At 49.6% G+C, this 13,430-nt stretch overlaps 1 protein-coding gene across 1 annotated transcript in view; it reads right to left on the bottom strand.

Moving 5' to 3' along the window:
• Positions 1-13,430, bottom strand: part of CTNNBL1 (catenin beta like 1) — a 220,157-nt gene that overhangs the window by 69,431 nt on the left and 137,296 nt on the right. The gene's annotated exons all lie outside the window — the stretch shown is intronic.

Genomic DNA, 13,430 nt, shown 5'->3' with positions numbered 1-13,430 from the left:
ATAGCTCTGGCAGAGGTTGTCCTTGAAAGGGCAGCTGCTGTGAGAGCCATCTTCAGCCCCACCCACCTAACAGAGTGTCTGTTGTGGGGGAGGAAGGGAAAGGAGATTGTGAGCCCCTCTGAGACTCTTCAGAGTGGAGGGCGGGATATAAATCCAATATCTTCATCTACCTCACAGGGTGTCTGTTGTGGGGGAGGAAGGGAAAGGAGATTGTGAGCCGCTCTGAGACTCTTCAGAGTGGAGGGCGGGATATAAATCCAATATCTTCATCTACTTCACAGGGTGTCTGTTGTGGAGAAGGAAGGGAAAGGAGATTGTGAGCCGCTCTGAGACTCTTCGGAGTGGAGGGCGGGATATAAATCCAATATCTTCATCTACCTCACAGGGTGTCTGTTGTGGGGGAGGAAGGGAAAGGAGATTGTAGGCCGCTCTGAGACTGTTCGGAAAGAAGGGCAGGATATAAATCCAATATCTTCTTCTTCGTTGCCAAATTTTGGGAACACTGTGTAACCTAGCGGGGGTTGAAAGGGGGTCAGTTCAGCATATCACCCGCAGACCGACAGCCAGACAGAACGAACAAACACGGTGCTCGAACAATTTTTAAGGTGCTACACGTCCTTTCAGCAGGACAAATGGCCGGAGTTATTGCCGTTTGCGGAGTATGCTTATAATAACAGTGTGCACAGCGCCACCAAAACTTTGCCTTTCCAAGTGGTGAACGGGTATGAGGGGAAGTCATTCCCAGAACTACCCTCTCCCCCCTCTGCCCCGACTGAGTTTACAGACTGGTAGTCAAAAATATCACAAGGGTGGGGGACAATCCAGAAGCAGTTGGTGCGAGCCATACAAAGAACAGTATGATAGAAAGCATGGTGAGCTTTGGGACCTGAAGGCAGGAGATACAGTTTACATCTCCACAAAACACCGACCGGTTACACAAAACTGTAAGAAGCTGGGCATGAAATACCTGGGGCCGTTCCCCATTAAACGGATTATAAATAAAGTGGCTGTTGAAGTAGAGTGACCTAAGGACTTAAAACACGACCGCCCCTGTTTCCATTCCAAACGCAGACCTGGCCTGTCACCACCAGCTCCGTTTGCGCAGTCACCACCAGCTCCGACTCTGATACGTGGCCAAATTCACCATGAAATGCAGGAAATATTGGATTCAAAGATGAAGCGGGCGGGGGGGGGGGACTGTTTTACCTGATCAAATGGGCCCACTTCCCTATCAGCCAAGCCGAATGGGTTCCAGCTTCAGAAACTAATTGCAAAAAATTGATCAAAGACTTTCACAATAAATATCCAACCAAACCTGGAGGGAAGGGGACTTGGGGTGGGGGGGGGAGCAGAATGTCAAGAGTCTATCCCCACACTGTATCCTCTTAACAGAAGCTACCCAGACAATGTATGTCAGTAACCCTGAACACTTTTGCAACTGATGACTGAAACTGTCTGTATTCCAATCTGAAATATACGTTTGCTGCTTGGCTTTGCTTTCGCTTTGACTGGAGGACGCATCCCCAAGCTGTTATCTTCGACGCTTGTTAACACAGCAACTGAGGTCGCGCTGGAGGAGACGGAGAGGCTGGTAGATAGAACACCTGGACTAAGGGGGGAGGGAGAGGGGAGTAGAAAGTCCGCCAAATGCACCGCTATTATTTGTCGCGCTTTGCTTGAATTGGTAATGGCCCACCGAGCGTATATAGGCGGTGCCTACAGGCTGGAACCCCAGTTCAGCAACTACAAGTTGGGGAGGGATGGTGGCTCAGTGGTAGAGCATCTGCTTGGGAAGCAGAAGGTCCCAGGTTCAATCCCCGGCATCTCCAAAAAAGGGCCCAGGCAAATAGGTGTGAAAAACCTCAGCTTGAGACCCTGGAGAGCCGCTGCCAGTCTGAGAAGACAATACTGACTTTGATGGACCAAGGGTCTGGTTCAGTATAAGGCAGCTTCATATGTTCATGCTTGGAATAAACGTCTGAATTCACCCTCCGCGTGTTCCTTGACTCTGGGGTCTGACACTGGCCATTCTGAATAAAGAAGACTGACTTTGATGGAATGATTCCGTAGAGGGCAGCTTCACGTGCATGCCGAGGAAGGGCTGCGGCTCAACGGAAGAGCCTCTGCTTTGCAGGCAGAAGGTCCCAGGTTCAATCCCTGCTACCTCCAGTTGAAAAGAATCAGACAGCAGGCGATGGTGAAAGACTTTTGCTGCCTGAGGCCCTGCAGAGCTGCTGGCAGTCTGAGTAGACAGTACTTGATGTACCAAGTAGAGATCCATCAAATGGCTATTAGCAACTACATACAGATGGAATAACCTGTCTGGGGCAGCGATGCTCTGTCGTCTTGGTGCTGGGGGGGGGCACAGTGGGAGGGCTTCTGGAGTTCTGTCCCCACCGCTGGGCCTCCTGATGGACCCTGGGTTTTGGCCACAGTGGGAGACAAAATACCGGACTGGAGGGGCTATTTGCCTGATCCAACATGGTTTCTCTTCTGTTCTTATGCCTGGGGCAGTGATGATGTGCATTCTTGGTGCTTAGGGGACAACAATGGGAGGGCTTCTGGAGTTCTGGCCCTGCTGGTGGACCTCCTGATGGCACCAGGGTTTTAAGAACATAAGAGAAGCCGTGTTGGATCAGGCCAATGGCCCATCCAGTCCAACACTCTGTATCACAAAATGGCCAAAAATTTATATATATATATATATATATATATTTATATTAAGATTTATACCCCGCCCTTCTCACCTAGGTGTCTCATATATACACACATATATATATACACACTGTGGCTAATAGCCACTGATGGACCTCTGCTCCATATTTTTATCTAACCCCCTCTTGAAGCTGGCTATGCTTGTAGCCACCACCACCTCCTATGGCAGTGAATTCCACATGTTAATCACCCTTTGGGTGAAGAAGTACTTCCTTTTATCCATTCTAACCCGACTGCTCAGCAATTTCATTGAATGCCCACGAGTTCTTGTATTGTGAGAAAGGGAGAAAAGTACTTCTTTCTCTACCTTCTCCATTCCATGCATAATCTTGTAAACCTCTATCATGTCACCCCGCAGTCGATGTTTCTCCAAGCTAAAGAGCCCCAAGCGTTTTAACCTTTCTTCATAGGGAAAGTGTTCCAAACCTGTAATCATTCTAGTTGCCCTTTTCTGCACTTTTTCCAATGCTATAATATCCTTTTTGAGGTGCAGTGATCAGAATTGCACACAGTATTCCAAATGGGACCGCACCATCGATTATGATGGCATTATGATACTGGCTGATTTGTTTTCAATTCCCTTCCTAATAATACCCAGCATGGCATTGGCCTTTTTTATTGCAATCGCACACTGTCTTGGACATTTTCAGTGAGTTATCTACAACAACCCCAAGATCTCTCTCTTGGTCAGTATCTGCCAGTTCACACCCCATCAACTTGTATTTGCAGCTGGGATTCTTGGCCCCAATGTGCATTACTTTGCACTTGGCAACACTGACCCTCATCTGCCACGCTGACGCCCACTCACCCAGCCTCAACAGATCCCTTTGGAGTTCCTCACAATCCTCTCTGGTTCTCACCACCCTGAACAATTTAGTGTCATCCGCAAACTTGGCCACTTCACTGCTTACTCTCAACTCCAAATCATTTATGAACAAGTTAAAGAGCATGGGACCCAGTACCGAGCCCTGCGGCACCCCACTGCTTTCTGTCTTCCACTACGAAGACTGCTCATTTATACTCACTCTCTGCTTCCTATTAATTAGCCAGTTTTTGATCCACAAGAGGACCTGTCCTTTTACTCCATGACTCTCGAGCTTACTAAGGAGCCTTTGATGAGGAACTTTATCAAAAGCTTTCTGGAAGTCAAGGTAAACAATATCTATCGGGTCTCCTTTGTCCACATGTTTGTTCACCCCCTCAAAGAAATGTAACAGGTTAGTGAGGCAAGATCTTCCCTTACAGAACCCATGCTGAGTCTTCCTCAATAACTCGTGTTCATCAATGTGCCTACTCATTCTGTCCTTGATAATAGTTTCTACCAACTTTCCCGGTATTGAAGTCAGACTGACTGGCCTGTAGTTACCCGGATCTCCTCTGGAACCCTTTTAAAAGATGGGGGTGACATTCGCTACCTCCCAGTCCTCAGGAACGGAGGCAGATGTCAATGAAAGATTACAGATTTCTGTCAGAAGATCCACAAGTTCAACTTTGAGTTCTTTCAGAACTCTTGGATGTATGCCATTTAGTCACTGTGTGACACAGAGTGTTGGACTGGAGGGGCCACTGGCCTGATCCAACAGGGCTTCTCTTATGTTCTTATGTGACACAGAGTGTTGGACTGGAGGGGCCACTGGCCTGATCCAGCAGGGCTTCTCTTATGTTCTTACGTGACACAGAGCATTGGACTGGTTGGGCCACTGGCCTGATCCAACAGGGCTTCTCTTATGTTCTTATGTGACACAGAGTGTTGGACTGGATGGGCCACTGGCCTGATCCAACAGGGCTTCTCTTCTGTTCTTATGTGACACAGAGTGTTGGACTGGAGGGGCCACTGGCCTGATCCAACAGGGCTTCTCTTCTTTTCTTATGTGACACAGAGTGTTGGACTGGAGGGGCCACTGGCCTGATCCAACAGGGCTTCTCTTATGTTCTTATGTGACACAGAGTGTTGGACTGGAGGGGCCACTGGCCTGATCCAGCAGGGCTTCTCTTATGTTCTTACGTGACACAGAGCATTGGACTGGTTGGGCCACTGGCCTGATCCAACAGGGCTTCTCTTATGTTCTTATGTGACACAGAGTGTTGGACTGGATGGGCCACTGGCCTGATCCAACAGGGCTTCTCTTCTGTTCTTATGTGACACAGAGTGTTGGACTGGAGGGGCCACTGGCCTGATCCAACAGGGCTTCTCTTCTTTTCTTATGTGACACAGAGTGTTGGACTGGAGGGGCCACTGGCCTGATCCAACAGGGCTTCTCTTCTGTTCTTATGTGACACAGAGTGTTGGACTGGAGGGGCCATTGGCCTGATCCAACAGGGCTTCTCTTCTTTTCTTATGTGACACAGAGTGTTGGACTGGAGGGGCCACTGGCCTGATCCAACAGGGCTTCTCTTCTGTTCTTATGTGACACAGAGTGTTGGACTGGAGGGGCCACTGGCCTGATCCAACAGGGCTTCTCTTCTTTTCTTATGTGACACAGAGTGTTGGACTGGAGGGGCCACTGGCCTGATCCAACAGGGCTTCTCTTCTGTTCTTATGTGACACAGAGTGTTGGACTGGAGGGGCCACTGGCCTGATCCAACAGGGCTTCTCTTCTTTTCTTATGTGACACAGAGTGTTGGACTGGAGGGGCCACTGGCCTGATCCAACAGGGCTTCTCTTCTGTTCTTATGTGACACAGAGTGTTGGAGTGGAGGGGCCACTGGCCTGATCCAACAGGGCTTCTCTTATGTTCTTAAGCGTCCAGTTCTTCAGGCAGCTTCATGGGAGCGTTCCTGTGTCTATGGGAGGCCCAGCAAAGCTCCAGGGGCAAAAGCTTAGAGACAAACAACAGCACAATCCATGCATCTCCTCTGCCAATAAAACAGGCTGGACAGACTCTGGAGAGATCTCTGAAACATCTCCATTAATTGCAATTGCAGGAAAGTCAATTGTTCACCTGGCCAGCGATGCAAAACAAAGAAAACAAAGAAAACTAAAAAAAAAAAAATGCGCATACTACAGTCAAGTCTCTATCACAGCCACCTCTAGCCTGTCTCCCTCTCCCCCGCCCTCCTCTAGCCCCTCATTTCCTGGAATCACCCAGTGAGAGACAGGCAAGTCCCCAGCCAGGGAAACCAATAATCCCATTTTCTTTCCCCACCCCTCCGCTCAGCTTCTCCTGACAAGGGATTAATCAGACTCCCTTCTGCCTTGTCAAGCTGGTTTCCCTGTCAAGAACTGCTGCAGCAGAGCAAGGGCGGGGAGGGGGCTGGGAACACAAGGAGCTGCTTCCACCGCAAGGGATTCCCTGCTCGGTGCTCCTGCCCTCGGCCTCCTGGGAAGGGGCTCACGCTCCTGCAGTGCAGGCGAGGCCAAGGACAGCCCCACTAGCAGGGGGGGGGGGGTCAAACTCATTTGTCATGAGGGCCAAATCGGATATACATGAGATCCTGTCAGGCCAGGCCATATGTGTACCTATTTAAGATTAGGTAGCAGAGGTATAAACTTTATAAAGGACACAGACAGCACAGTTGAAGATTTAAAAACCCCACTCCGTAAAACATGCTTAAGACATTAGCACTTGTTGGTCTTAAAGGTGCTTTCTTTATATTTCTCCCATGGGATCCAGGGAACTGGGCAAAGGAAGCTCTGGCTCTTTCCTTCCTTCCCCAGGGAACTGGGAGGGGGAGGAGCCTCAGCCAGTAGAAGAAATAAGAGGTTTGGTCATAAGAACATAAGAGAAGCCATGTTGGATCAGGCCAATGGCCCATCCAGTCCAACACTCTGTGTCACACAGTGGTAAAATACCCCCTCAAGTGCCATCAGGAGGTTCACAAGTGGGTCTAGAAGCCCTTCCACTTTGCCCCCCCCCCCTCAAGCACCAGGAATACAGAGCATCACTGCCCCAGACAGTTCCAAAAATATACTGTGGCTAATAGCCACTGATGGACCTCTACTCTATATTTTTATCCAAACCCCTCTTGAAGCTGTCTATGCTTGTAGCCGCCATCACCACCTCCTGTGGCAGTGAATTCCACATGTTAATCACCCTTTGGGTGAAGAAGGACTTCCTTTTATCCATTCTAACCTGACTGCTCAGCAATTTCATTGAATGCCCACGAGTTCTTGTATTGTGAGAAAGGGAGAAAAGTACTTCTTTCTCTACTTTCTCCATCCCATGCATTATCTTGTAAACCTCTATCATGTCACCCCGCAGTCGATGTTTCTCCAAACGCTCCAAGCGTTTCAACCTTTCTTCATAGGGAAAGTGTTCCAGCCCTTTAATCATTCTAGTTGCCCTTTTCTGGACTTTCTCCAATGCTATAATATCCTTTTTGAGGTGCGGCGACCAGAACTGCACACAGTACTCCAAATGAGACCACACCATCGATTTATACAAGGGCATTATGATACTGGCTGATTTGTTTTCAATTCCCTTCCTAATAATTCCCAGCATGGCGTTGGCCTTTTTTATTGGAATCGCACACTGTCTTGACATTTCCAGTGAGTTCTCTACCATGACTTCCTGCCTTCCGGCCTCTCCCCTGTGCCAAGAATCATAGAGTTGGAAGGGGCCCTTCAGGCTATCTAGACAACCCCCCCTGCTCCATGCAGGATCCCTGACAAGTGTAAACAGCAACAACAAAACTAGGTTAAACATCAGCAGCACAGAAATGCAGATGTTCAGTTAATGGGCATTACATTTCCTCCTACGCCAGTTTGGTGTAGTGGTTAAGTGCGCGGACTCTTATCTGGGAGAACCGGGTTTGATTCCCCCCTCCTCCACTTGCAGCTGCTGAAATGCCCTTGGGTCAGCCAGAGCTCTCTTATCTGGGAGAACCGGGTTTGATTCCCCACTCCTCCACTTGAACCTGCTGGAATGGCCTTGGGTCAGCCAGAGCTCTCTTATCTGGGAGAACCGGGTTTGATTCCCCCCTCCTCCACTTGCACCTGCTGGAACGGCCTTGGGTCAGCCAGAGCTCTGGCAGAGGTTGTCCTTGAAAGGGCAGCTGCTGTGAGAGCCCTCTCCAGCCCCACCCACGTTACAGGCTGTCTGTTGTGGGGGAGGAAGGGAAAGGAGATTGTGAGCCGCTCTGAGACTCTTCAGAGTGGAGGGCGTGATATAAATCTAATATCTTCTGCTTCTTCTTCTCCTTGCTAAGTAGGATCTCAAACCAGAGCTTAATCCAGGCTTAGTATATCAGACACCGAAGGGAGAAAGTAAACCCAGTTAACTCGCACACTAGCATGTGTACATCCAAAATCTTGTTCAACCGCAATTCTTGAGGGACAGAGCGAGCGAAGCATACATACCCAACAGCAAACCAGATTTCTCTTGGCTCCAGTTATACGCGAAATCTGAACATTACTGCAGACAGATTCAAATTAATTAACGCACCTAAACATTAAGAAAGAAAGCTCAGGATACTGTGCACCTTCTTCTTTCTTGGGAGCATTTGGCATTTCAAAGAATGGAAGTTTGCTATTTGAACATAAAAGCTGTCCATCTTTTTCTCCCCAAAAGCAAATCTAACTCCCGGAAGAGGTTCAAAACTGAATCTGAGCCCTCAGCCGTGAGCTCAGAGTTTAAAACTCAAATGTCAGAGCCTGAATTTTGAATCACACCATCTGAATAGCCGGAGGCAGAATTCCATGTGGAAATTCCCAGTTCGCTTTGCTTGAATTCCACAACAACCAATTAGCAGTTTATGGAAACCTTCTCTAATAGGTGCCTCTGAGGGGGGAGGTAATCCCACACCCTTACAGAGTCGACTGTGGAGCCAGAGATGAAGAATACTGCCCCCAACTCTGCCTGCCCACCAAAACCAAAAAAGGCACCCTATGCCATTTAGACAACAGCATGCCAATGGTGCCGAGAACAGACCTCTCGAAATGGCTAGCGCTGGGGTGGCCAAACTGTGGCTGTTTCACACATCTTGTGTGGCTCTCCGAGTCAGCTGGTTGCTTGGAGAATGCATTTAACGTTAAAGTTGATTATACTGGATTTATATCCCGCCCTATACTCTGAATCTCAGAGTCTCGGAGCAGCTCACAATCTCCTTTACCTTCCCCCCACACACGACAGACACCCTGTGAGGTAGGTGGGGCTGAGAGAGTTCTCCCAGAAGCTGCCCTTTCAAGGACAACTCCTATGAGAGCTATAGCTGACCCAAGGCCATTCCAGCAGCTGCAAGTGGAGGAACGGGGAATCTAACCCGATTCTCCCAGATAAGAGTCCGCACACTTAACCACTACATCAAACTGGCTCTCAAGAAGACAGTAGATTTATACCCCAGACTTCTCTCTAAATCAGAGACTCAGAGTGGCTTACAATCTCCTATATCTTCTCCCCCCACAATAGACACCCTGTGAGGTGGGTAGGGCTGAGAGAGCTCTAACAGAAGCTGCTCTTTCAAGGACAACTCCTATGAGAGGTATGGCTGACCCAAGGCCATTCCAGCAGGTGCAAGTGGAGGACTGGGGAATCAAACCCGGTTCTCCCAGATAAGAGTCCGTGCACTTAACCACTACACCAAACTGGCTGGCTCTCTTTCTTTCTGCCTCTCCCTCCCTCCTCCCCATCTATTTTCCTTCCTTCCTTCCTTCCTTCCTTCCTTCCTTCCTTCCTTCCTCCCTCCAGCTCAAACATCTGATGTTCTTAAATTGCAGCTCTCAAACATCTGACTTTTTTTCTGTGTGGCTCTTCAGTTAAACAAGTCTGGCCACCCCTGGGCTAACATGAGCTGTTGTGGGCAACATCACAGACACAGGACGATGCAGAACGGAGAAAACCCCTTCGGAAGCCAAACTGCAGTGGCGTTTCAGACCATGGGGGGAAAGGAAACACACCAAAGTCAAACTCCTCTCCCCCCAGTTGCTTTGGGCACAATTCCACCCTGACACCAATTCCCTATTGCTTCACAAGATGCCTCAACAGAGCACGTTGGCCTTGCAAGACTGTATAGAGGAGTGCTCCTTCTCCCCCCCCCCCCACATGCCCTCCTGCACTCCCCAGAGCCCCTTCCCCCACAGAGGCAGAGTCACAGAACCACAGAATCACAGAGCTGGAAGGGACCTCCAGGGTCATCTAGTCCAACCACCTGCGCAATGCAGGAAACTCACAAACGCCTCCCCCTACCTTTACCTTTTTAAATTCACAGGATCCTCATTGCTGTCAGATGGCCATCCAGCCTCTGTTTAAAAACCTCCAAGGAAGGAGAGCCCACCACCTCCCGAGGAGGAAGGCTGTGGGAACTTAGACTCCATAGAGCTGGAAGGGACCGCCAGGGTCATCTAGTCTAACCCCCTGCACAAAGCAGGAAACTCACAAACACCTCCCCCTAAATCCACAGGACCTTCATTGCTGTAAAATGGTCCTCCAGCCTCTGCTTAAAAGCCTCCAAGGAAGGAGAGCCCACCACCTCCCAAGGAAGCCCGTTCCACTGAGGAACCGCTCAAATGGTCAGGAAGTTCTTCTTAATCATAGAATCCTAGAGTTGGAAGGGACCTGCAGGGTCATCTAGTCCAAACCCCTGCACAATGCAGGAAACTCACAAACACCTCCCCCTAAATTCACAGGATCTTCACTGCTGTCAGATGGCCATCTAGCCTCTGTTTAAAAACCTCCAAGGAAGGAGAGCCCACCACCTCCCGAGGAAGCCTGTTCCACTGAGGAACCGCTCTAACTGTCAGGAAGTTCTTCCTAATGTTGAGCCAGAAACTCTTCTGATTTAATTTCAACCTGTTGGTTCTGGTCCTACCTTCCAGGGCCACAGAAAACAATTCCACCCCATCCTCGGTATGACAGCGTTTCAAGGACTTGAAGATGGGGATCCTATCCCCTCTCAGTCCACCCAGGCGTCCCTGCAGCAGCCCCAAGGCTCCTTCTGGCTTGCCACCCCACGACTTTCCTTAATAGAACATCGCTGAATTCCTAACGGCCGCAGCACAATTCTAACGCTAGCGGCTCTAAGAGTGAGCGTTCTGTCTCCAGCTCGCCATGGGCACGTATGTGGGGAGGGAAACACCCCCTGGCTGAGCCCGTCTCTCGCCTGGCCCTTGGCTCCCAGTGGAAGCACCCGCCGTGGGGCTTGCCAGCAAGCAGACGCATGGCCCTCGCTTCACAGCGCAGGTCGAGCGAAAGCGCGGGGCCTCACTGGGTGCTGAGCCCTCCTCGCTTTCATTTACTGAGTGCTACGAAGGCACAACCCCCCCCCCCCCCGCACACACACACACAGAAACACAACAGAGACGCTCGCAGCCAAGGTTTTGAGGCAAGGAAGACCGCCGGGGAAGGTTCCTCGGGGACTCTCTTAGTCAAAGGGCAACATGCAAATAAATAAGACAAATAAAGTGGAGAGAAGCAGGGGCGGGGGGGGGGGGGGATGGCGGTATCTGCAGTTATTCCAGTGCCACGTGGGCTCAGGCCAAACTGATGCCTGAAACGCTCACACCTCATTACTTTCCCTGCCTTCTCCGTGAAGTGCCCAATTCCAGCTGGCATCTCTTCTCTGTCCTGCACAGCACCACTTATTTAACAGGAAATTAAATGCCTTCTGCGTCTGGAGCAAAGAGCTCTTCCTCTAGAAGAGCAGGCCTGGGGATTTAAAGTGGGGGGGGAGCTTTTGCCTGCCGCAAAGAGCCCTCAGCTCAAGACAAAAGCAAGCCACTTCCTCAAGGGCCAGAAGGGTAAGAACATAAGAATATAAGAGAAGCCCTGTTGGATCAGGCCAGTGGCCCCTCCAGTCCAGCACTCTGTATCATATAAGAGAAGCCCTGTTGGATCAGGCCAGTGGCCCCTTCAGTCCAACACTCTGTGTCACAGAAGAACATAAGAGAAGCCCTGTTGGATCAGGCCAGGGGGCCCTCCAGTCCAACACTCTGTGTCACATAAGAACATAACAGGAGCCATGTTGGATCAGGCCAATGGCCCCTTCAGTCCAACACTCTGTGTCACAGAAGAACATAAGAGAAGCCCTGTTGGATCAGGCCAGTGGCCCCTCCAGTCCAACACTCTGTGTCACATAAGAACATAAGAGAAGCCCTGTTGGATCAGGCCAGTGGCCCATCCAGTCCAACACTCTGTGTCACATAAGAACGTAAGAGATGCCCTGTTGGATCAGACCAGTGGCCCCTCCAGTCCAAAATTCTGTCACAAAAGAACAGAAGAGAAGCCCTGTTGGATCAGGCCAGTGGCCCCTCAAGTCCAACACTCTGTGTCACATAAGAACATAAGAGAAGCCATGTTGGATCACGCCAATGGCCCCTCCAGTCCAACACTCTGTGTCTTTTTTGAGGTGCGGTGACCAGAATTGTACACAGTATTCCAAATGAGACCGCCCCATCGATTTATACAGGGGCATTATGATACTGGCTGATTTGTGCCCAAATCCTCAGATCAGGTTGACTGGATCACTGCCAAACACAGAGCCACCCAGGGAGAGGGCAGGCGGAGGGGAAAACGAGGGGAGGAGGAAAGGTGGCCGCAAGAAGTTTGCGCCTGCCAAAGCCTGATGCTCACGTCACACTCCAGCGCTTGGAACCAGGAAAAAAGACACTGCTTTGGAGGTGACATTTGCAGTTGGCTCATTACTCTTTTCAAAAGAGTTTGGCATCAAAGAGGCAACTTCAAACGGCAGGCCCACATTCGCATATGCAAGAGCTAATTAAGCACCACGCCGGTAGTTCGGCTGGCTCGGAGTCGCAGAGCGTCCTTGCGCGTGCTCTGCCTGAGCAAGACTGCTGACGCATTCTGAGCCGCGGCGGAGGGCAGGTGGGGTGGGGCAGGGGGATGCACAATGCTCCGATGAGCCAAGCTTTTTAATTTACTTTACTTTAATTTTTCAATTTATACCCCGTCCTATTCCGCAAGCGGGTTCAGGGCGGCTTACAACATTAAAACTGCATTAAACGGACCCCATCAAATTAAGCAGCATCACAGGTACAAAAATATCACGTGAAATCAAAAGACCACAATCCGCGCAATCGGCAGCGAACCAGACAACAGCATACAGGCTGGAAGCTTTCAGCAAAAAATTGAGCACCTTGATAGTAGGGTGCTGGGGGGGAAGGAGATGACTTCAGAGGACACCCGCTAGATCATAAGGACATGAGAGAAGCTCTGTTGGATCAGGTCAATGGCCCATCCAGTCCAACACTCTGTGTCACACAGTGGTCAAAATATATATATATATATACAAAAAAGTATATACATATATATACACACTGTGGCTAATAGCCACTGATGGACCTCTGCTCCATATTTTTATCTAACCCCCTCTTGAAGCTGGCTATGCTTGTAGCCACCACCACCTCCTGTGGCAGTGAATTCCACATGTTAATCACCCTTTGGGTGAAGAAGTACCTCCTTTTATCTGTTCTAACCTGACTGCTCAGTAATTTCATTGAATGCCTGGTGGAAGAAGAAGATATTATAGCATTGGAGAAAGTCCAGAAAAGGGCAACTAGAATGATTAAAGGGCTGGAACACTTTCCCTATGAAGAAAGGTTGAAACGTTTGGGGCTCTTTAGCTTGGAGAAACGTCAACTGAGGGGTGACATGATAGAGGTTTACAAGATAATGCATGGGATGGAGAAAGAAGTCCTTTTCTCCCTTTCTCACAATACAAGAACTCGTGGCCATTCAATGAAATTGCTGAGCAGACACGTTAAAACGGATAAAAGGAAGTACTTCTTCACCCAAAGGGTGAAACATGTGGAATTCACTGCC

The sequence above is a fragment of the Heteronotia binoei genome, chromosome 2, assembly GCF_032191835.1.
Source record: "Heteronotia binoei isolate CCM8104 ecotype False Entrance Well chromosome 2, APGP_CSIRO_Hbin_v1, whole genome shotgun sequence".
Classification (NCBI taxonomy): domain Eukaryota; kingdom Metazoa; phylum Chordata; class Lepidosauria; order Squamata; family Gekkonidae; genus Heteronotia; species Heteronotia binoei.
Note: the sequence above shows the minus strand (reverse complement) of the source record. Positions and strands in the feature narration are given on the sequence as shown.